At 38.9% G+C, this 25,442-nt stretch overlaps 1 protein-coding gene across 8 annotated transcripts in view; it reads right to left on the bottom strand.

Moving 5' to 3' along the window:
* The window catches only part of THRB (thyroid hormone receptor beta), a 157,209-nt gene that overhangs the window by 58,490 nt on the left and 73,277 nt on the right, over window positions 1–25,442 (bottom strand). Inside the window, exon 1 of one of the 8 annotated variants that reach the window (XM_048301964.1) lies at window positions 19,133–19,179. The exons of the other annotated variants lie outside the window; for them this stretch is intronic. The gene's annotated coding sequence lies outside the window, so the exon portion shown is untranslated. Of the gene's footprint in view, window positions 1–19,132; window positions 19,180–25,442 lie in introns of those variants that run through there. 8 annotated transcript variants of the gene reach the window in all.

Raw genomic sequence — 25,442 nt, 5'->3', positions numbered from 1 at the left:
ATCATTAAGTATTTAAGCCTTAATTCACAAAGACCTCTACCAACTTGAATAAATATCCAGTTGAGCAAGGACCTTGGAGGGCCAAGAGTGATAGAAAAGCAAAGGGGGGTAATACGAAAGATCTCTAATTTGAGTGATTATTTCAGTGGTTTTTTGAGACACTTCATGGCTTACGTGTTCTTTCTCCAGCACATGGGTGTTCCATTCAGACAACAGCTTTGACATAAAACTTTTCTTCTTTGTCTGTTTTGTTCTGTCAACTCAGGAAACATTAGCTCTCCCTAAAATTTCAACAAGGGACAGTTTATCTTCGATGCTAATTTCTGTTATTACTCACTTAGAAGTATATATTAGATGAAGGTTGTCTTGAAATACCTACCTACTCTGCAACTGACCAATGTTAGTTAATCCCAAAGACAATAAATTTCAAAGACTTTCCTTGAAACCGGGGTATTTCCCCCCTTATGATGGAATAGATTAAGAAAAAGAATATTTTCTAAATGTCAGGAGGGGAGGTACCTGGATGAATCTTGCTAACATGAATACATTTTGTCAATGCATCTTATATATGCCGTGTCTAAAAAATCAGTGAAGCAGAAATGAGTTTGTTCTAATCTATAAATGTCACTCTGAATAGGGATAAGTATTACCCTAAAGATTGGTACTGGCATTTATTTGAGCTATTTTCAGGGATTCAGATAAGAAATGCAGAATTAACTCAGCTTTAGGCTTTCTGCTTTTCTTAACCAGAGCCTCAGAAAGTCATCACTTAGCTGAAAAAATGAATTCTAAAATGAAAAAAAAAAATCTAAATGAAAACCTGTTATCTGTATTGCAGGCTTTGAGTTACAGTGTGCAAATATATAGGACTTTGCAGAAAACCTTGGAAAAGAAAACAAGAGATGGTTTACAGCTATGGATTTACACTCATGGATTTTGTCTGTGACTTGATGAGTTTCCAAATTTGATTCTATTTTTCCTAAAAACTGATAGCTGAATTGCCAAACCACTGAATTCTGAAATGTTCGACACAGATTCCAGACCTGAAATATATGGTTTAAACTCAATTATAATTGGGGGGAAATTTTGAAGGAGTTGGTTTTCAACAAAATTTAAGTAAGAGAACAAGAAGTTAGTTGTTTTCTGAAATCTATATCCCTAGCCAGCAAAATCCATGGTGGGTGAATAAAGACTAGCTAAAATCTCTGCAAGATCCTTTCCACAAAGTCACTCTGGGAGACCTGGAGCTTTTGCCTGCCATTGCAGATGTGGCTCAAGGGAAATGGGCATCAGAGGGTTGGTGACACACACCAAAAGAGGACAGTGCATCTCTGGACACGTAGGTTCAGGCTTTATATCAAGCAGTAAAGCAGAAAACTTCCCTGAGAGCACATTGGAAACACACCAGAGACACAAAAATGTATGACTAGTAGAAAGGGAGGGACAAACACGTAAAGTTAAATGATTAAGGTGCTGGACCAACTGTTCAGAGTTAACTATGGCTTGGTGAAGTGACGAGGAAGTGAGCACAGGATAGCCATGCTCTAAAGAGAGCAAGGAATGGTGGAAGAATGCGACTGCTATGGGAAATTTGGTCAAATTATGCTAATGGTTACTGGTGGACATATAATTAGGTTAGAAGGCAGCTATATTTAAAAAGAGAAATTCGTGCCTGGTTTTAATTGATATTTTGAAATGGAAAACTCCATATTGCTATTTCTGAGGTTCACCCAAAAGCTTATTTTTCAGAAGAAAAAATTCAATGACTTCAGTAAAAATTAGGCTCAAATTGGAGAAAGCTTTCTGCAAACATTCCCTGTAAAATTTCAAAATAAAAACCACATGTTTCATAGATACATAAATACATTTATAATTATTATTATAAATAAATAAAGAGTTTCAAGTTACCTGGCAATAAGCTAGTGGTCATAAAATATGACTCTATTAAAACTATCTAAATGCCCATTTGCTTCTGGTTTTGGGCAGACAAAAGTCATGGAGAGAAGGAATAATACTTGTGAAAATGAAGTAGAAGCTCTTATTTCACTTTTTTTAACAGAAAATTGCTTGTACCCTCTGTAATGGCTTTGTCCGTATAACCAGCAGTGCATGAAGTTAACTGGATTTCAGCTGAGTATCCTCACAGCTCAGAACTTACCGTATTCAAAGTCCTATTCCTTTTTAACATTTTCTTTTTTGAGAGCAAACACAGTATGGCATATTCCCAACTAAATAATTCACTGATTTAATCCTTAAGGCAGGCAGAGTTTCCTAAGATGTGTGTTCTAATCTCTATCACTTCTTATACCATTTTCCTGACCTCACTGGGGGCACAATGCAGAGAGGAGAGGACAACTGCTTCTTCTCAGAAGATGTCTATATCCTGATATTAAGTACAAACATTATAGATGTGTGCCTGCTTTTGTGTGCAGACTAGAAATAAATGGCATAGCCTAAGTGTTATCAATGGCCTTTCAGTATGTCTGATAAAACAGTGATTTCTTATTTTTTTTTTTTTAGACCTCTCTTCTTGTTTGCTGCCTCATTTACAGCTAACAATAATAGAATTAAGCCCAGAAATTAAAAGAAAAAGTTTAATCGCTGATGATTTCGCTATCTCTCCCAAGCAAACAACAAAAGTCCACAACCTTTTAACCTTTTCCATCCTATTTGCTAATTACTTATTTTCTAATTAACCATTATGCATCTGTCAGTGTGTTTTAAATTAAATCACTTTAATTGCTAGTAAGTAGGGTTTATTTAGTTCCTGGTATGGCTGTACAGGGTCATGAGTGGGGAGCTGTTGAACCACTCTGAGTTACAGGTGGCTCTGCAAAACTGCTGAAGTTGCTGAAGATAAAGAGGAGTTAAGCTGCTTTTCTTAGGTGATTTGATTTTAATGTCTACTGGCATATTTCTAATGGATGAAAGTTTACTGCAAATAGAGAGGGCATTTTTTATTCCTAGTATGTAGATCACATCAGGCATTGATTTGTTGCTTGAAATAATTTTTAATAAAGGAATAATTATGCTAATAGTTCTAGAAAATGCCCGTCACCACAATGCTGACTTTGCTGTATAGCAGAACTCTTTGAAATGCAACACAATTATATATTAACAGCTGAATTTCAAAATAAAGAGAATAAGGAAGACCTAACACATAGGACACAGGGATTTTTAAGTATGAGGCTAACAGTCAACCCGCTTGAAAATCTACGTGCAAAACACTATAAAAACTGGTGATGGCTTTAAGGACAGACATAATGTTTAATGAGGACAGACGTAAAAGATTTTGTTCTCTGTAGGACAGCCCCCTTCTATCCCTTGTATGACCTGACTCACTTTGCTAACCCTGCAGAAAATACTTACTTTTTTGCTGGGTTAGTTTTGTGCTGGGTTAGTGAGTTGAATTATCCCTGTGAGGTGGCTGGTGAGCACCGCAGCTGGCACAAGTGGCAGGAGACCACAGCTGCTTGAGGCAAGGGGAGGGAGATGAGGTTCACCCTGTCTCATAAAATGGCACGCCAGAGGAACGCAGGACAGGTTAATGTCCTTTGTAATAAACTAGGACTCCATGTATTGAAATTACTTTTTAATTGTTAAATTATTTCTGAAGTTTTCTGAAACACCTTTGAAGATTGTAAGTTTTGCACTGTGAAAAAAAGCCCCTAAAGACAACACAATTCACTATAACTTTTTTTGTGTTTAGATCCTTAGACCCTGAAGAAAGGCACTAAAAAGTGCTAGTTGTATGTTCTGGAGAATGACAGTATGAACTGGTAAGGTCAGTCTTCCCTTTAGCACTAAGTAAAGTCATGAATCTAGTACTACTGAGACACAAGAATAAATTTCCAGCAAGAATCCAAGTCCACATCATTGCCAAGTTACCTAATGTAACAGTGGGTCAAATGAATAATAAAGACCATGCACTTGAAAGCTGACAGATTTAGCAAGCTGAACTTCCCACACAAACTTTGTTAACAACACTAAAATCCAAGATTAGCCTAGATGTTAAATACTTTCGTCCATGTTCCTACCAGAAAAAATTAAGTGTATGAAATTAGGAGTAAAATGAATAAACAAATAGAATAAATAAAGTAGTTTATGGAGCGCACCACAACAAGACCTACAATAACTCTTCCAAAAGACAATCTTACGGAGCAGTGAGGAAGCTGCATCTGACCTCTTCAGCTTGCTATGTCATCAATGCTTTTACCTTCGGCTATAGGCTACCAAGACACGGCTGGAAGATTCTGGTGCAGCATTTTGTTGCTGCCAGATTTCTACTACTGCATTCACCCTGATGCCTTCCCTGATGATCTCAGCAGCTCCACACCTCCACAGGCAGCATGCCTGGGAAGCTCACCTCGCCACTCCCCAGTCTTTGTGCCACTGCTCGGCAGAACACCCCATCTCTGCATCCGCTGTGATAGCACTTTCACTGTGAGGCAGCTCACAGGCGGAGAGGAGGAACATGAGGGGCTGCAGAATGATATAAACAAGAACAGGAGACTTTTAAATTTATAACAAGGAGCTTTTGGACGGCCTTCAGGGACAGCACAGCCTGTCAGAGAGAAGCCATGAAAAGCTCCACAAATAGATGTATCTGCTGCACAGAGAGTGAGGCTACAATCAGAAAGCTTACATTTGCTTATAAAAGGTAAAGAGGCAAAGATACAGCAATGGAATTGCAGTAAGACTCAGAAAGATATTTCTAACAGCTGATTCTGAATGTGCTTTAATATTATATGACCCATCATAATGTGATCCATATTGACCTGTCCTGAGATGATGAAGCTTTGGGCAGGTGTTCTAGAAGCTTAGACTGATAGAAAAAGCCAAACCACTGAAAGAAACAACAGCTTGTAGGTGCACGGATGCATAGGTCCATGCTGGAGACCTATGGACACAAGGAGTCCAACCTCTGGAAGGACAGCATGGAAAAATTGAGCAGGGGAAATTCAACTGTAAGGCCCTGTTCAGCACCACCTGCTTCTCCTGAGTTGTACATCTGAAGCTGTTTTGCTTTCCCTGGTTTGTCAATAGTTGGCTAAGATCTTTCCAGTTTCACTATTGCCTGCATTCAACCCCTATTTAGGACTTAAGGTGTGTATTTATCAAAGCAGTAAAATTAGGGATCTTGAAAGGGCAGAGGGAGGTCAGTATGGAAGCAGCATCCTGACAGTGTCTGAAGCAAAACTCTTGTATGAGCAGTCACACTTTCCCCAGAAAGCACACCAAAAATCACATGGAGAAATCTTATCCACCCCTTTTATTAAGTTCATTAAACTCTCACTATAATAGTGTTTCATGATGGCTATGTGCCTGAGGTAACACCAAGGTATCAATTTGAGTTTCTTTGCTCTCCTGAGTTAGTGGGACGGGCCAGGCTTTTCTTTTAGTACATAATTCTCTCTCTCTCCTTTCTCCTCCTTTCCAATTTTCCAGTTAATCTCTCTTTCTATTCTAATTTCACATCTTGTTTGTGTGATTGTGCAACAGGAAAACTGGATGTAGCATTTCATTCCTGAGGATCTCAGATGTAGGTGTTCCACTGCCAAATGCCAAAGCCGTGACCCAAATGGCTCCATCTCTGTGTGCTGCTCCTGTGCATCTGCTGCCTGACAAACAGACCCTTGAAGAACATAGCTGCAAGCACGGGCAATCACCATTCAAGGAAATCTTTGTTTTAAGACACCCAGCAGAGATGGCTTCAAAGGTTAGCAGAAAGATGCTGAATCCCACCTGGTACGGAGCCCCAGGGGCAAGACAGTGATAAAGCACTGAGTGCTCCCAGAGGTGCAGCACACTGAACAGTTTCAAGAAACTGAAGAGTTTTCTGGTTAAAGCTCTACGTAAACACACAGCACTGGTAAGGGATGGAAGACAAAAATGTGAGGATTAGCCAAGTCAAGTTACCAGATGAATTTTCTCTGCTTTTCTCAGGAAAAATTGCCTTGAAAATAAAGACAACAAGAAAGCCAAAGAGAGTCAAGGGAGAAGCCTCAAGCAAAACAAGTCCCAAACACAAGACAAGATAGAAACCGCTACTTTTTCAGTTGATTTCAGTCCTCTGTTTAGCAGCATTTCTATTTAACTAATATGCAGTTTGATTTTAGCCAGACAATCAGAGACAGTTTTTATGCCACTTATCGATCAGAAGAAGCAGAACGGGAAAGCATTCTTGTTGATACTGAGGCTTCCCATGATTTATCTCAGCAGCATCACATGGATATTGAAAAGGACAGTGAAAATACATGATCTTAGAAGAGATATTCCACATACTTCCCACCAGGCTTATCTGGAAACATGCTAAAATAAGCATCAGAGACATTCTTTTCCTATTGCTTTTCATAGTGTCTCAAGCAGAAAAATATTAAGTGTGAAAAGGAACGCACCAATCTAAATTAAGGATGTGGGCATTTTCCCATCCACTGATGGGAAGGAGCTAATCTATCACAGCAATTTTAGAATCAATAAGTTTCATAAGTATTAATATATGGATCTAATCTACATTCAATATTATCCAAATTACCTTGTGCTGAAAGAACAAGTTCTGTATAATGAAGAGAAACAAACGAAGCTCACAGAAAAATAATTAAAGTTAGGGAGTTGCAACGGGAATTGGAGTCAACACTGCTTCATGTTCTGTGTTGAAAATTTATTCTTACGGTTACCCAGCTTCCTCAACCATAAGGTGGAGATGATAATACTCGCTTCAGTTCCAAGAGTATGCCAGTAAGATCTACAGATAAGCCACCAGAACTGCTATTATTAATATCATATATGCTTGGCATGCATTTTTTTACTTCAAAACAGCCTTACAGAATGCATTTCTGGTCTACTCTCAGCATTTAGGGAATCACTTTTTTAGACTTCAGAAAAGTTATTCTCAATTTATTTACAACACTTGAGCGTAGTCTTTGCCATTGACTTTAATTCTATTTTACAGCTTATTAGTTTTATGGGATTTTGTTCTCTGTACGATGTGGGAACACAGGAGCGCAATGATTCAACTAACACCAGCTTTTACCAACAGCCAGATTTAACAGGCTATTTCTTGTTGTATCCTATAAACACAGTGAGCAGCCAATCTGATAGCTAATGATGCAAACCATAAGCAGAGGTAGTGTTTTGTGCCAAGATACAATATGTGGAGATTGCAAAAGCTCACAGTGAAATTTCTGTGGAAAAAAATATACAGCATGGAGGTTTCTGTTATTTTGTGCAATTCAAAATGGAGTATCTCTACTATGGAAACCAGATAGATTAATCAGAAAAAAACCAGAGATATTGACAGAATGAGAGAACACCTCGTATTGTTCATGGAAGGTATCTGCAACCAACTGCGGAAAAACTTTATCAGAACAGGATTCCCAGATTTATTTTCATGCTCTGCCATCCACTAAGAGACTTTGGTCTAAATGACAAAGCAGATTATATGGGAAGCACAAAATGTACTAGCTTCTGGAGAAGGCTTATTTTTTAGTATCTGTGAAGTTGTTGAAGAATCTTACATAAGAAGTTATTTATAATGACTTAAAAATAGAATTTTCTTTGAGGTATCCTATCCAAATTATAGAAAAAAAATATTTAAGAAACAGGATAAGATATGTTTTTAAACCAGGCTTTTTTTAAAAAAAAAAAAAAAAATCTTTGTAGGTGTCTCCAAAGGGAGACTGGTATACTATCAGCATTTTCTGAACTGGCACAGAATCTACAGGGGATAGCGGATTATAAAATGCTGTCCTTGATGATATACAGACAATAAAATGAAAAAAAAGCCTTAAAAATTCAGAATGAAGTAGCAGAGTTGGCAGTAATGACCTGATTCACAGTTCCTGAGTGCTGGAATTTGACAGCACCCGATCATTAGAAATGCCTTAGTAACACAGACATCTCTCCTGAACAAACTGATATCGCTACAATCCATCAATTTGCTGGAATTTCATAACCACACTAGGCTTCACTTCTCAGGTATTGTGGTCAACAGCTACAGCCAAAATATGTGTCTCTCTTCCAGTTATCTTTTTTTTTAATCATATATCCTTTTGCTGCATTTTACAAGTATTTCTTCATTTTGATTTTATTCATCCTTACACTTTTTCTGTAAAATAATGGGCTATAATTCATGAAAAATCTGCTCAGCTGTAGAAATAAGTATTCTATTCGATTCTTCATGACAGATTTAAGATGTCATTGTCAGCTTTAGGATATTTGCCTGTATTAGTCATCCTGCCAGCATTAAGATAGTAAGAGAAAAGATAAGGGTATGCTGGAAGGCCCAAGAAGACAAGGGAGTCTTTCTACTGACATCAGCTATTTTGTACCATGTTCCTCTAGCAAGGGATTAGGACACAAAAAAGTGCTTCTCATGGCAAATTCTGTACTTCTTCATTTGCACTCATTTTCATTGAGCAGGCTTAATAAAGTCTACTGGCAGTGCCACTCCTGCACCCTTTATCCAAGTTTCAATGATTTCACTGATGGGTGAAGGGGAGCTTGGCAAGAAATGGACAAGTGCCACAGACAGGGAAAGGGGAGGGCAGAAGACATGCTGGGGAACACAGTCACACAGGGCCAGCAGGACCCATCCTGTCACCTGAGGCCAGGTTTACAAGGTTGAGATGGATGTGGAAAAAATGAGATCAGGGTGGGGAAAAAAGCAATTAGGGGTGGGTTGTTTATTAGGGATGAGATTGGAGTGGAGAAAAGAGGTACAAGGGCGGCAAAAAGGAGGGTCAAGAAATGGCAGGAGTAGTAACAGCAGATGCAATTGACATTAACCAGAGCTGCTTGGGGGTAATGACAAGGTGGGGACGCACTTGAGTACTGCAGCCTGTTGTTTCTAAATTGGAACAACCAAGCAAGCCTGTTGTTCTGAGCACATCACGTGTGCTGACCTGCTGGCGCACTCGGGAGAGCTGAGTGGGATGGGCACAGGGGAACATCCAAGGCGGATGGATTAAGCATTCGGTGTTGTCGTGGTGGTGCATGTACCAAACCTGACAGCATCAGCCTCTTCCTGACCTTCTCCTCACATGCACACCAGCAGAAGGAAACCCTCTCCCACCAACACTGCGTCATCTCCCCGAAATGGCATCAGCTAAATTGATAAAGGCAGCGGCACTTTTCCATTGGCATAGCTTCGTATGTATTAGGGGCTTTGCCAGGATAATTTCCCTAGCTAGGAGGGGATGATTATTTTTAGATGTCTCTACACAACATATGTATACTAGAAAAATCATCTGAAGTCATTTCACTGCTTGCCTAATCCCAAAGAAGGAGTTAATGTCTTCAAATTCAGTAAAGTGGAAGAGAAGGTAATGAAATTGAATTGCCCATTTCTTCACAAAAATGCTACACGAAATTTTTGCATTCTTACATTGAAAGCATTATTTTGGGGACAATAGGGACTTAGCTAGAAAACTAGGCAAAAGTCTCTTCCTTCCAAATTGGTTTTCCACTGGTACTTTTCTAAAATATCCCTTAGATCTTTTTTCAGTTTGTTTCATAGAGACAACATTTTCCTGTAAGTATTACTGCCTTTAGATACTGCACAAATTATCCTTAAAAGGAGTATATAGTGTATTATCCTCACAGATATCAAATCCAAGTACCCCCACTCAGAGTGTAAACTACTGATGTTGAGATAACCAAGCCTTAGTTTTCCAGCAGACAGATGTGCTGTATTTGGGTGCCAGCTGTGCTTCTGAAGTTTGGTTCAAATTCTGAAGTGAGATGACACAGAGCAAAGAAGAAATCATATATGAGTCATTATCCTCAAAAACAAAAGCAAGTTCTACAACTCTCAAAGAGAGCTAGATGAAAAGAAGAGAAAGGGGCTTATTCATTAAGGAGAAGACTTAGTAAAATTCAGAGACCAGCCTGCAGAAAGAAATCTGATTGGCTCCACACCAAGACACCTACAGTAGATATAAAACCAGAAAAGTCACTAAATATATTAACTCCTAATAATTACAAGGTTCTTTTATTAAAAACTGTTCCATTTGAACTGTTCCATGTCCAGAGACAGTGACTGAATAACCACTGAAAAATGTCCACCTGCATTCACAGCACATTTACAACTGAGCAAAAGCCCTGTTCAATGCTACAAAATGCAAACAATTGCACAAAGCAGCATAACACTGGAGAATCCAGGCATTCCTAGGAGGAATCTGAGATTTGGGATGTTAGTCATTGCCAGCATATTTCTTGCTTGGTTTAGCTACTAGAATATTTAACAGCACCATACATTCTTTATTAGTGTTCTCTCAGGAAGACTGGTATTTTATACATTGTGTGTTTGTTAATAGGAAGAAGATTTTAAGCTGCTAAACAAAAAGTTCTGCTTGTTAGGATTTGTTCATCACTGAAATATCCAAGAGTTTGGAATTAGAGCAACCTACATGCAGTGTCAAAAATTACATTTACAAGGTAAGTAACAAAATAACCTGTATGCCTTTTCTGTTGTTGTTACTGCTCAGTGGGGAAAATTTCTGACATGCAGGTAAAAACGTTTCTTTTCTTAGTTATAAGCTATTGAAATTCCCAACAAATTTTGAAATAATTAAATCAGATGGAAAGAACTTGCACTAATTTTATTTTTAAAAAATCATGATGAGTATATGGGCGGATGACTTTCCATAATTCTTAGCCAGTGGTAATCACAGTTCTCCTGGTCTTTGATATCACACTCAGATTTTATTTGAGGCCCAGATATAACATTTGGCAGCTTACACAAGAATGATCCCAAGTGAAACCCTCTTGACAACGATTGTCAGTTCCCTGTTTCAGGTGGTTGAATAAAGATGACATTCACCTGAGTTACTTCAACTTTGCAAAACCAAAAAAACAACAAGCAGTCTGATCCTGATCCTGTTCCCATTTAACTCAAGAGACTTTTTTTCTCTACCCACTGCTCATATTCTTTCATGGAAAAGCAGAGATAGCTCAAGGCAGCAGGCAAGGTAGGCAGCAGCCTGGAGCAGAAAGCTGCCTACACCACCCAGGAGAAGAGAAGCACGGTGCTCATTTGCAATTCCACAGCCCTCACTGGTGCACTGTCTCACAACTCAGAAGCACTGCCTGAGATCAAGGCTTTCAGATGAAATTTCACCAGTCTATGAGTACCCATTGTTTATAGGTCCCAGCTGCTCTGGAACTGGACAGCTCATTTCTGAAACATTCTTCTGTATTACAAAATTATTATTACCATGTAAATAATCTCCTGAAGAAATCTAAGTCTTTATACTCTCACTAAATGAACCCTCACTTGATGCCGGGCCATGCTTGCTTCTCTCAGTACTTTTTCACAGCTGGTAGATACTTTGTTTTGTCTTGTTTTGTTTTCTAAATCTGTGTAAAGCAACTCCACACTGAATTCAGTTCCAGGCTGCACAGATTTCTCCCAGAAAAGACTGATTTTTTTTTTTTCTGTGTTTTCAGGGAATATTTAAATATTTTATATAAAAAGAGAAACAGCTTCAGCAGGGGTGCTGAGAGACCCCCACTGTGGCTAATTCTACCTACTTCTCAAGAAAGCTCACAGTCAGATATCAAATCAGACAAGATGAGAGACAGGAATAGGAAAGCCTCAGTGCTGCCAACCTGATCTGTTGTGCATAGGGCATTTCTTCCTGGTTTCAGGAGACAAGGATGGATATGACTTGCCTGGCTCCAGAACTGAACACTATCAGCCCCAATCTGCTAGCCTAGGGGTAAGACTTTGATTCCACTCCTCTCCAAGGCATCTCTCATTATGGGCAGCTGGAGGGGGTTCCTGTGTAAGTCCAATAAGGAACACCAAGAATTAAGCCTGAAATAACCTTCAGACTCTGAGAAATAGGTGTCATACAGCAAAACCTTCATGTATTTACCTACATAGGAGTCCTGTACTGCACTTAACTTTTTGATCTCAAATAAAGTCACTGGTCTCTTCAGTGTGCAGGTGCTGATCTCCTTGAAGGAAGGTAGGTTAAAGCACAGACTTAGTTTGTCAGTCTTCTTTCATCCCACTTCATATGGACTCCTAACATTTCATCTTTCTGGTCTTCCTTAAGAGTCAGGAAATATAAGAAATCAGTGGGTGTTTTTAAGCACTTCAGATGCCAAATTATGAGTTGAATGGTTATAATATGTGATTCAATTCAAATGAGTCTCTGTGTCCTCACACTCTCAAGATTACCCAAAAAATTACACTTCCTTAGAGCTGTCTGTATTGCCAAATCAGAAACTTCAGATGAAAATCAGGTATTTGCAAATTCTTAGTCAGAAGCTATTGCAAGCATCATTAGCTTTCCAAACTAAAGCATTTAGAAAACAATCTCACCAGTATAGAGGAAAACTTAGCAGGGATCTATTGATTAGAAAACATCAGAATTAGTATTATTTAGTTCAGAGGGCTTATGTGATAATATTTTCTTGTTAAAATGAGGTAGGTTGTTAAAGATGTCACAAAATTACTGACAGGGACTTCAACAAAGGAAAAATACCCTTTGATGTTGCCAAGAGAACTGGGAACAGTTTTGGAGGGGAGTGTATTCTGATCTGTTTTTGTATATGGGAATATTTTCCCAAAACAAGGCAAATGGCAGATTCCCCCTTTAGGGCTTCAATCTGATAACAATGGTCAGTCCCCAACCATTTGCATGAATCCTGATTTGCAAATAGAAACCTGAAGTTTTTTCATATCTATTCCTGTGACTGGCTGCAAAGGATTTTCCTATCAGTACAATGATACATTGCAGACTGTGTGCTAATGCTCTCACTCCTTCTCTGTGCTGCTATTACAAGGCAGTGTGCTGGTAAGGAAATCTGGGCTCGTTAATCCTGCCAATACTCTGCACTGTGTCATGCGCTGCTCATTAGGAACTGCGGGCACCCAGACTGTCTCAGCCCATCAGTTACAGAAGTTACAGGAGCCTTTCCCCTCTTGCTGGTAATAAAGACATGAAGTCTGCCACTATCACATTTGTCTTCAGAAGAAGAAAAGCAGCAAGTGCTAATTAAAGGAGGTGCCACAGTAGGCTGTACGTTAAACGTCATTCAGAATGAACACTGGAGTGTGAAGGATGGAAGGCTTGCTTCCTTTTTCCAAGACACATAGCTGAAAGTGAAACACTGAATGACCTCTCTGAAACAGTATAATCTGCATCTATTTTCCCAATTTCTGTATAGCAATGAAACATCCTAAAGCCTTGCATTAAGAACTTAACTGCAGCATTCAACAGGCTTTTAGCATTTAAACAAGTTCAAGTTTGTTCTTTCAATACAGGATCAGCTCCAGTCCAGCAGTGGATTTACTTCATCTGTCCATACAGACACACTGCTGTAATTTGTGAGCAGGATTTGCATAAGTGCAGGGTGAAGTAGTGAAGGACAGCAACAATCGAAAGGGGTTTCATCTTATAGGGGTTTATAAATTCTGGTATCCTAGAGGCTACCAATTGGGACGACTACAGCATGTCTCACCTGAGATAAAGTGAGCACCTCACCAGTTGTGACTAAAGGAGACCTGCCAGTCGGTGTACCTCTTCTGCAAACCCAGTCCCATTTATGCTACCTTCAAACACCACACCTACCCTAGGCAACATCTTATATTGCTCATCTCTTCCTTTCTTTAGAATGTTTTTCCCAGGACAGGGTTGTCTTACTGGAGACACAACTGTCAGTGTCCTGCTACATCCACAAGCAATGCTGGCTCTTCTTCACAGCTAACTTATGTCCATTTCATGAGAACTATCGTCATGGTCTTCCCAATCATCTTTTTTTGCAAAACTAAGCAGCTACTAAACCCTTACTTAGAACTCAAGCTTCCCATGCCTTTGGTAGTTCTTGATACTCCTGTCTAGACTGTCTCCTGTTGCTCACTCTCTCTCCTACAGTACTAAACTGGAGCAGGTGCCCCACCTGGGACCTCAGCAGGTCAAAGTAACTATGCACATATTTTGCAGTCATTACTTAGGGCAATCTACACATTAACTACTCCAGATTATTTTCCCTGAAGTAAGTGTGCTCTCAGTTTATATTAAACTATGCAGCAATCACACTGGAAGAGAAATAAAAGCATCCATTTACGTAGCTCACCTGGAGTAGCTGCTCTGTCTCAAGTTTTGAGGTGACATTTTTCCAAACTATTATTGTCAGCATATGCACACATGCAAATATATGCCATTTCAGACCTGATGTCTACATCCATAAGATTGTTAAACTTTCAACAGTTCTGCACTTTACTGAGAGCTACCAGAGAGACAATGTCAGTGAGCATTTCTCAAAATAAAACTTAGCTTTGTAAGACCATCTTTTTCAGCTATCTGGAAGCAATCTAGATTCATTTTTATTATTGTAATAGAGTAGGTGTCAGAATTGTTCACCAAACAGTATACTTAAATGAAATCTTAAACATTATTTTACAGGACTAATCAACACATCACAGCACCAATTTTCATCCACAGTACAGAAAAGGTCAGTATGCAAATTGCAATATGCTAAGAATAGATCCACTCTGAGTAATGCCCAATCAAGTTAGGGGAACTAGATCCTGAAGACAAAGTTTGGCTTTTTGTTTTACCTCTGATATTTTGAATCTGTTCTACAGACTAATGCGGGATTCAAAATGTCAAGGAGAAAAATGAGAAATTAAGCAAAGTAGAAATAACATTTTCTGTCTTTATGCACAATCTATTTATACAGTAGAAATCTTTGCATTACTTTTTCTGTGAAAAAACACATTTGATTATCCATCTGTTTATTCTGCTTTTCTTTAATTTCAATCTTTTTCTACTTACATTTGTGTAAATTGTAAAATTACTTATTACTGCTATATACATATTAGATGAACCTTAGAACAACACTAGCTGGTTTGTATTTTTTTTAAAATCAGGGAAGCAATGATGATAATCTTTTAAGGTGTTTGAATGCACCTATATTATTCTGAAGAGCAGTCTGGTCAGTATGATCTCAAGCCGTTTGTAGGTGACAAAGAATTTTGCAAATTTCTTTTTGTCAGAAATCAGGAAATTTTAACATCATATAAAACTATAAGTAAAAATCCGAAGACCAACGACTTTCATGAATGCATGATTAGAATATTTTTCTTCTGTTAAATAGCTGAGATCTTCAAATAGATGGGGAGGGAAACGTAGAAATCATTATGCGCAGTATGCATCCCATATTTCATGTGCAAGTTTGTAACCAAGAGAACAATTGAAATATATACAAAATACGTAGCAGTTATTGTACCTGGAAAGTACCTGGCAAACTGGTTAATTTTGCATATTTATGGCCATGATACTGGTGCTTAGCACCTAACAGGCATAAGTTTTGCTGGGTAAAATTGCTCTGGAATAAATACAGGATTCGATAGGTACAGTAGTTATATGTACATACATCTGAATCCACACATTCAAAAAGTCCTTTGGGACTAACCTATTCTGGAATAAAACATTATGGAAGACAGGCATGTTACAGCAAAGTCCCCAAATGAACTGTCTTTATTTATTAAGGAGGGCTTCTATTCAGCATAAAGCTGCTAAAATTTTTAATTTTTCCCAGCTTGAAATTTCATGCAGGCTTAACTCCTTTTATTTTTCAGATACGCTCATGTTTTTCTTTCTTAATTACCAGTAAGAAGCTGCTAGATGCTTCCATCGAACTGTTACAACATTGGTAGGCATTAGTCTATCTTCATTAGTTCTTCGTATTATAGGGGTTTTAGATCATGTCAGAAAAAGATGCATCTGAGGATGGAAAACACTGTGCTGTTATACATGTTTTAGCACTACAGACATGAAGATCTGACAGGTCAGAACAACGAGCACTTTACTTGCATGCAGTCCTATGTAGAGTGAAACATGGAGAAAATGGCATTTTTCTCTGTCCCCTTCCTAAAAATTTCCAATGTTTGCTTTTGACATATGATGGACGTTCAGCTGTTACTTTTATAAAAAATCTGTCAGACACCAGCACTTTTTTCCTAAGTGGCTGTAAGTCCACTATGATTGCAATTCTTCTCCTTTTAAAAATCTTAACATTTACTGTCACTGAATTTCCTCTGCTCTCTTATCACTCAGTCACACTCAATACTGTCAAATCCTTGTACAATTCTTCCCAGTTGACTCAAGCACCACCATCTGGCTTTATTAGTCCAATATTAACCCCTTTTTCCTTATGCTGGATTGATGCCTTACAGGATTCCCCCATTGTAAAACTCGATGATTTACCCCCTGTTCCTTCCTAACTTTAAACCTGCCATTAATTTACTGCAAGAATTTCCCTTTCATTGCACATCACGTTTAATTCTTTATAAGTCTTCAGGAAAGAACCCTATTAATAACTTCTGGAAATTCAAGTAGATTATAACTGGATCATAATTTTTACCCAAATTATTGCCTCCCCTGAAGTATTGGGTAGACTTGTGAATTTTGGCCTCTTCCCGTTAAGCCAGGCTGTTTAGCCTGCACGATGAACAACACAATCCTAAATTACAAGTGACTCCCTATTACCACTCATTTCATGCTGAAGCACTAAACTATAGCTGTGGTTTGAGAACGCTCAACCCAATCAGCTCTCTTTGCACATGTCACTGTCTGGCTGTCAGAAAATGAAAACTTATGAATTATGGAATTTTTTTTACAGGATTGTTATTAACCATATCCAATTTTTATTCTCTTTTATTTCTCTAATGCAATAAAAATGAATGGAGCTGTGGGAGAGAGGAGAAAGCTCTTGAAAAGGAGAAGGTAGCTTTCCTAGAGTTCATTGCTAAGCAATCCAACATGCCCAATACCAATGGAGTAGCCCAAATTGAGGGCTTCCTAGCTCAGAAGAGACCTCAAAGCTTCAGAGGACACAGGAGAAAGACATCTCCAATGAAAGTCCCTAAGGAAACAGGTGATCTCGCTTGGTGCTCCAGCATAGTAATAAAGCAATATTGTCACAGCGTACCTGACACTGGAGCAGTAGGTATGGGCTGATGTTTTAATATTGAGCTTGTACTGCCTTGTCTAAAGAATTTTGGCTGTCTGGTAAAGTGGATAGCAGACACAGGCCAAAGTACAGTTATTCACACCCAGTTTTATGGTTTGTTTTTTCTCATGTTATGACATGAGACAGAAAGAACACAGCACAAAGGTTTTTGCCTGCTTGAACTGACAAATATAGGATTCCTAACACAGAAGAAAATTCCATGGTGATATTCCCATAAGAATTACAGTGCTCTTGGTATAACTATTCAAATATATTCATATATACAGGTATATGTACACAGAGAGAAAACCAGAAAAAACTTATGTTTCACTCTAGATAACAACTGCAACATAGTGAAAATGGCTCACTTGCAACATCCTATATGGAGCTACGATATCCTTTTAAGTGATTATATTGTTACAGATTCACATTCATACAAATAAATTATAAACAAATATGCTAGTGCTGCTAGAAGGGCTATTTTTTCCTGGTTTTATAGCTTTCATTTTACTATATAATTCTTATGGCTCCATCTTGGTAAAAACACTTGAAGGCAGGAATATAAAAGCCATAACCACCTTTCTTAAAGATGTTTTCCAAGCAAAATCCAGGTTCCTGTTCCCTGGATTCTAATGTTGGCAGGCAGTTACTTTTCCTGTAACAGGCTGAACATGATCCCAAATCTGAAAAAATAACAAGCTCTAAGAATATTCAGGTCTAGAAATGCATGTTCCACAAGAACTTTGAACTAACCTTCTTCAATTGTATATACATTTTTAGAGAAAGTAAAAGCAAGGTCTGAGCAAATCAAAGTACAAAATTGGAAGCAGAGGGGGAAGGGAAAAGCTTCCACAAATTAAACTGTTATGCACTACAGAATTTTGCACAGACACCACAAATAGGTAGGCTAGAAAACAAAAGAACATGAAAGAGTTGAAAAGTGAAACAATGTAGGTTTAAAGAGCCAAGATTAATCATCTCTCTTTCCTTTGAAAAAGAGCATTCCAAAAAGGCATCACCAAAATGCAAGAAGATGCCACAATAAAAAGATGTATTATGTACCAACAAATACTTAGTGTTTGAAGAGACATCACAAAAACTGCATCACAGCCTTGAAATAGGTATTTAATTTCACAGACAATCCTTAGTTTAACTGGGTACAAAGAAAAGTGTTTTAGATGTCATTTTCTCTGTTTAACTCACAAAAAATAGGCATTTGCTTTAATTTATTTTTTCTGTGGTAACAAATTCAGAAGAAATAGGGTTATGCTTTTTTTGTACATCAATGCATTCCTTTGTTACATCAACCTGAAAGAATTTTTTATCCTGTATCTTTGAGCTGCATACACAAATATCAGAGAAGCAAATATCATAGATAAAAATGAACCTGGTTTAGAAACAGACTTTCTGCCATGATGTATCACAAGGAGAGTTAACTTTTTACTTTCCAAATAAAAAAATGTTAAATACTGAAACATTATTTGAAATGTTAATATTTAATTCTTTAAAAGCATCCTCAGAGACTTTCCAACTCTCACCTAATTTGAGGGTAATAGGTTACAGCAATTTTTGTTGCTGCACTGGACATAATCCTTTTTTTGTGTGCTTTTATGTTATGCCAAAATTGCCTTAGTGCATATGAGTAAGTTTAGGTGGAGGGAGGGGGTTGGTTTGTTGGTTTGGTACTTTTTTTAAGAACGTGTACACATTTGAAGGAATGCTTCTGCTTTCTGCTTTGGTTTTTAACAAGCAGCATTTCTGACCATGCACCATCTCACTACTGTTTCTCTCTGTACCCACTGCATCTGCCCCGCAGAACTTCCCACTTTTATTTCTTTCCTGTAAATCACATTGTATTTTGTATGCAGACCTTACACAGAACTGAAAAGCATTTAATGAAATGTCCTCCACAGCCCATCACAGAGCTCTGATCCGCATGTGAGAAGGTGGCAGTGATCTGACCCCAGCTGGCTCTCCGTTTGCCTCTCCCTGCCCTGCTCTGGCAGAGGAGAGCCCAGCAGAAAACTGCTGGCTTCTTTCAGAAAGCTCTCTAAGTGCCACATTTTGAAAAGCATAAAGAGGAAACTTACACATTTAGAAACCCATCTACCGGCTGCAGCAGAGCCTGAAAAGCAGCAACAGAGAAAAAGAAAAGAGGACTCACCAAGATACATCCTGATGTAGGGGGAAGAGTTTTGGTAGCAACCCTCAATAGTTTCTGCTTCTCTCCTCTTTTCCTTTCTCAGTCCCCCCCACTCCTAATTTCCCCATTTAAGGGAGAAAATAACAAGGCAGAAGAAGCCAAGAGACTTTCATGACATAAACAATAAGGCCTTCCTGTGCCAATATTTCCTTTAAAAACACTTGCCAATATAGCTCCTGGAGGCCAGCAAGAGAAAGAAATGCCGAAACAGCCATGACATGAACTTGGCATATTTTCTGACTCACTCACTTCCCTTGAGACAATCCCTCCAAGAGAATGTTGAAGGATAATGGGGAAAGAAAATTTCTTCCAGTGAAAAGGACTTCAGCTGCCCGTGCTTACAAGAAAACTGCCAATTAACTTTATTTCTGTTTACATACAGCCTTGCTCACACAGCCACCTCCACTGATATGTTTCCTAACTCACACACTCATGTCTGTATGTTCATCTTGTAATCCTAGTGTCTGAGACAGACAAGGAGATTTAAAAAAAAATCTGAGAATCCTTGACTCCAAATAATTTCTGAACAGCAGAGAGAATGATCAATAAATGATAAAGGGCAGCCAAATATTTGGCTGCTTCACATATTAAATCCGTATTTCCCTTTTCTTTATCCCTGCTATTTATACTTCTTTTATAATTTCTGAGAGTCAGACACACTAGTCTATAAAACATTAAGAATGCTCATACTCTTCAGATATCTGTAATGAAAGATTGTCAAGATTATTGTGTCTCATCAACCTGTCTCATTTTGAGTAACACCGTGTTTGCAAAAATAAATGGCATGTTAAGAACCAGAAATTAAAATCTCCTTGGAAATCAGCATCTTACACGCACACACATGCATTCACTCACTCACTCATTCCTGGGGTGCAGCTGGCGCCCGCCTGTGTCTCGTGGGCAGGCTTGCAGGGCTTTGGCTGTCTCCTCTCACTCGCGCCTTCATCTTCACCTCCAGCGCAGGGACCTTCCTTCCCCAGGAGGCTGGAGCCCAGCTCCTGGGAGGGAGCACAGGCAGGGGACAGACCAGCACTGCACTGATGGCAGGGGGCAATGTGGATTCTCCTCCACCACGGGGTCGCAGCAGCTCCCACTCTTCCAGGGGCAGGGCAGGCTGGCAAAATGTGTCTCTGGTCAGGCTCTCCTCCAGAGTTGCCACCCCACCGCACTCCCCTCTAATGCCAGACCAGGCAGAAAGCCCCACCTCAAGACAGACCAAGCAGAAATTGCTGTTGCTTTGAGGGAGTTGTTTGATTACCAGTCTCAGTCTTGCGATGTGACACCATCTCTTCCTTCCACATGTGCCCGACTCAGGGGACCACGCGGGGACCTGTCCATACCTCTCTGTGAACCTTGCACCCTGTCACTGCGGGAGCTTGTGCTCACTCTCTGTTTCTAGGAAGGCAGCAGGAACTGCCAAGTGCTTCTCACTCGGCTAAGGGCTCTCACTGTTGCCGGAGTTTCTTTGGTTTTGCATTCAACTCCTTAGATTAGCATCAGGGTATCACATATCAAAATAACCACTAGTGAGGATTTGCTGGCCTGCTCAGAAGAGAGGGTTCACCATACCTACAGCTGCATAATTTTACTGTAATGTAGTCTGATATCATACACCCCTGGTTTCTACTCTCTAATAACCTTGCTGCTTTCTCACTTGAGCTTATGTCACACTCACCAAGTCCCCAGACTCTCCTCTAAGAGCCCCCCTACTCCTGAAGACACTCAGCAATCACAGCTGAACCAGTGCCACCACACTGGTCATATTTGGAGGTTTTTTCCTAATTTTAGTAATCTTCGGGGCATTCCTAGCTAGTATGGCTCTGCTGGTAAAATGTATAAATGGTATAGGATGCTATAATGGATACAATCTACATTAGGAGTTACCTACTAGTTCACCTTTACTCCACCATGACTGCTGGGCACCCTGTCAAGTCACACACACACACACACACACACACACACATACACACACTGTATGATCCTTTTTTCTTAAGCATCTTTTTCTGCCCACTTACAAAGGCAACACTGGTTTGTTTTTAGGTTTGTTTTCACAAAAACCTGAAAATGTATGTATTTTTTTGTAACACCACCAGGGCAAGCCATCTGTGGTTGGCTGGCAAACTCTGAAATTCAGGATTGGGGCAGAAATATTTAGGAGTCAAAAAAAGCTGACTTGCTCAAGAAATTAAAGCCCTTCTGACAATCTTCCAGAGAGCCCCTGAGGAAAAGGGAGGGAACCAGAGAGAGACTCAAGGAAAATGGATGGGAGCCCAGCGTTGAGATTCACGCCAGAATGGTTCCTGGCCAAGAAGGAAGGTTGGCAAGTAGACAAATACAGGCTTTCATAGGCAGCATTGTAAACAAGACATTAAAAATATTAATCCATTTAGATTTCAAGCACTGAGATGAGATTTACTTAAGAAGCAGAATTATGCTGGTAATGGCTCATCAAACATTTCAGCTGAATGTCAAAATTTTTGCTCAACTGTATCAAGTAAAAATACAAGGAGCTGTTGACACTACAATATTCAAACATTCAATTGTATGGCCGGGCTGGAAAAAACACAGAGAAAGGCAGGAATGCAGAAACTCAAGCCCGCTCAAGGAAACTGCATTCACAAATTATTTTTACCTTAATTTCTACACCAAAATAATAAATTGGAGGGGTGAAATAATTTTTTAAAACCAAACTTCTTCTCAGAAGTATTTTCAAATCAAACATAAATTACTTCTACCAAAATACTTTGTTTCCAGGTAGACACAGTCATGTAGAACAGAATGTTTTTCATGTGAAAGAAAGTTTAAGTAAACATTGAACACCTAGACTTTAAAAAAAGCTTATTTTCTCCTGCAGGAATCAGCAAGTCTCCCCTCCTCCCCTTAGAAAACATACACTTATTCTGAATGATTGAATATTTTAATTTTCTTTTTAAATGTATTGGATAAGTAATTTCTTACCAAAGCAAACAGGTGCTCAGGAAAACTGAAGTACAGAAATACATGCTTTTTTTGGTGCATGTGGGAAGTGTCATGTCACCTTAAGCCTGTCACCACTAGGAGACTCACAAATCATCTTCTACAGTGTGGTGAGCAGGGGCAAGCATGTCAGGGGAGGCCCACAAGGAAGATCAAGTGCCTTAAACAATGAGAAAAATATGAGCTGCAATTACTATATGGGATTCAGTAACTCAGTCAGGAATCAGAATATCCCAGTATTGGGATAAAGGAAAGACTAATATTTGTTGAATTAAAGAAGTTAGTGCCACACAGAAGTCCACGTGCACAGTCTGTGCTCAAGAGAGGTCTTTTTTCCCCTCCCAGTAGCACCAACAATCATCGTAAAATGCCACACACAGAGGAACTGAAGTATCTCCATTCAAAGCACTAAAAGCATTCTAAAGAAAAGGTTCATATTCTCCACTACCTTTGGTCACTCAAAAAAACACCCACACTAACTTTGTGAAAAGGATAGGATAGAAAGCACCCCATCTCTTGCAACCTGGGATATACCATACACCCTTCAGAATTATATTTCTTGTAAGGGTCTTTAAAAAAAGAACAAAAATTAAAGGGTAAAAAAAACCCCAAAATACAAAAAAAAACCCCACTAAGCTCTTTCTTGCTTATATCTGTAGAAACTCACAAAATTATCTTAAGATCTCTGCAATAGCTGAAATGGAAGATCTGAGCAAAGGAAAACCTCAAAATAGAGTTAAAGAAGGAACAACTTCCTTCTGCTTAAGAGTAAAAAAAATAGGTTAAAGTTTAAAGAATCTTCACTTTTATAACAGTTTAAACATTTAAATGCAAATTAAAGTAGAAACACATGAATTACAGATATTCTGTAGCACTCCTATATTACGAATTATATTACGAAATTTGCTTTCTGCACTCTGAATGAAAGCAGAATGAAATACTGGCATCTCAGGTATTTTGAAATTATATACAAGCAGCACATTTAATAGCATCAATTCTAATAAGTTAGCATTGTATCTCAGATGCATATTTCAAAATGTTCTAGCTGAAGGTATTCTAATGAAAGCTATTTGCCTATCACATACCACAACTGGTGCAACTTCACCGTCCAGGGAGGCATTTTCATCCCGTGGAAGGAGAAGCCATTAGGGAAACGCTGCTTGGCAAACAGTAGCTCTCACACTGAAGCTGCAACATTATCCCGGCTTTCCTACATATTAAGCATAGGACTATGTTCAAAGTAAACATGTGGGCATAATTAAATAGTAATTATGACTAACATTTGTGTAACACCATTCATCAAAATAGTTTAAAGCATTAGGTAAATCTGTAAACAAAAGGTCTAATCCTGCACCCTTTACTCACATTATGCCATGCAGTTCAAACGGGCTATGTAGATCTTGTCTACACACAGACCTAATTGTTCTCAATTAACTCCATGTGTCAACACTTCTTCCAGTGCATCGTGTTCCTGTTTAGCTTAATTCTCTCACTGCTTACTACAGGTGAATGCACTGTTTCTACACTCTCACTGATTTAGTATCACTTCTATGGACACTTTCCTACATGGATCCCACAGGGATTTCAAAATATTAATGCAGCCTCACTTCTCCGACACACTTCTAATAGGACAAATATTCTTTTACAGATGAAGAAGTTCACTTGTTGCTACTACACTTCAGGGACTGACCATCACATCTGATTTGCAACTGTAAACCCAGGACCTACAGTTTCTATTCTAATACCTTAATCACACGAATAGCCTTCTTCATCCATCATGCTCCAGACTAAAACCACAGGAAATGGTTAAGAACAGGGGAAAATTCTGCAGTTTCTAAAAATAAAATATATTCAGAAGCAGACATGCTCAAACCACTTTCATGTATCTGTAGTACAAACGTTGTCTGTTGCAGAGAACCAAAGTTTCTAACAGCTAAAAAAAACACCCAATAATCAGGAACAACTTGCTGACAATTTTGTGTCAATCTGCCTTGACAGTCAAGCAACTGGAGAACAAGGGGAGAGATCAGGAATACCTGAGTCAGATTTCATTTTGGCTTGGCTATGGACAATTACTTAAGTTCTTTGCTTCGGCAGCAATATCTGCAAGTCAAGCCAAATCATCTCTTTCACTTATGGGTCTTTTGAAATCCATGAAAATCCCTACAGCTCTTTGAAGACAAACACAGTTTACCAGTACCAGATGTTACTTAGCTTTTAGCATTTTTTATCTTTTATCCTAAATTTTGCATAGAAGAAAGTCACTGCCACAACCCCCTCACACCACAATTTAGTGTATTTTCCTTCCAATTTTTATTCTCCTTTGCAAGAGATATACTCAATTTTAGCTCTTATATATATTCCATATAATTTTGGCATACATCAGAAAGCAATTTTTTTTAGCACCAAACAAAAGCACTGTAAAACATCATCGACTGCTGAACTGTCAGTAGAGCTCACACTAGCACGGCAGTAAAATAGGGTGGATTTTTGCTCTTATAATTTTCAGATGAGTTTAGGCATTTCTCTGATGTGTCCATTCAAAAAAAAATCCAACAAAACAATAATTGTATCATCTAAGCACAATGTAGTTGAACCTGAAAAGAATCTAGTGTCACAACAGCAATCCCTACTAGAAATAACAATCCTGCATTGCAGAAGGATTTCTCATGAATTCAGAAAATGCTACACAGTAGTTATCTAGTAAAGGCACAGTTCTCCTACAGCTATGCACTCTTGATTCCATATACAGATAGTGTTTGTGGACCCCATATGAGTGAAAATGTGAATATTAATGGTTTAATCCACAATATGTTAACAGCTTTATTTTAATAAGTAGTGAAAAGGACATGTTTATGTTAAGCTGCATTGTCTTCAAGTGTGAGGGTGGGGATGGACAGGTTTGCTTCTCCCATCAGTTGTACAAGCAGCATCTGTCGGCAGCACAAATGAGCAGCAGGCAAGTGAGTTCTCTCACCCTGTCCTGCCATAAAAGCAGTAGAGGTGCTATGCTGTCTCCTGACAGGACATCCAGAGCAGTGCTTCTGCTCAACAGCACTTCCTCATTTATTTTTGCACTGCCCAGGACAGGACTGCAGCAGTGTGAGCCAAGCAGTCTCTCTCCCTTCCCATGGATCGGATCTTGACAGCTGTGCAGAGACTGCGGCTAAACATTGAGCTGAGGCAGAGGAACCAATGCAACTCCATTCAAAACCGGGCTGTAGCCTCCTCTGTTCCTTATCTGTTGCCCTTCTTCTGGGGTCAAGCCAAAATGATCCCATAACCCTGCTGGCAA

This window comes from Corvus hawaiiensis, chromosome 1, assembly GCF_020740725.1.
Source record: "Corvus hawaiiensis isolate bCorHaw1 chromosome 1, bCorHaw1.pri.cur, whole genome shotgun sequence".
Lineage (NCBI taxonomy): Eukaryota > Metazoa > Chordata > Aves > Passeriformes > Corvidae > Corvus > Corvus hawaiiensis.
The sequence above is the reverse complement of the archived record's forward strand: the minus strand, read 5'-3'. Positions and strand labels throughout refer to the sequence as shown.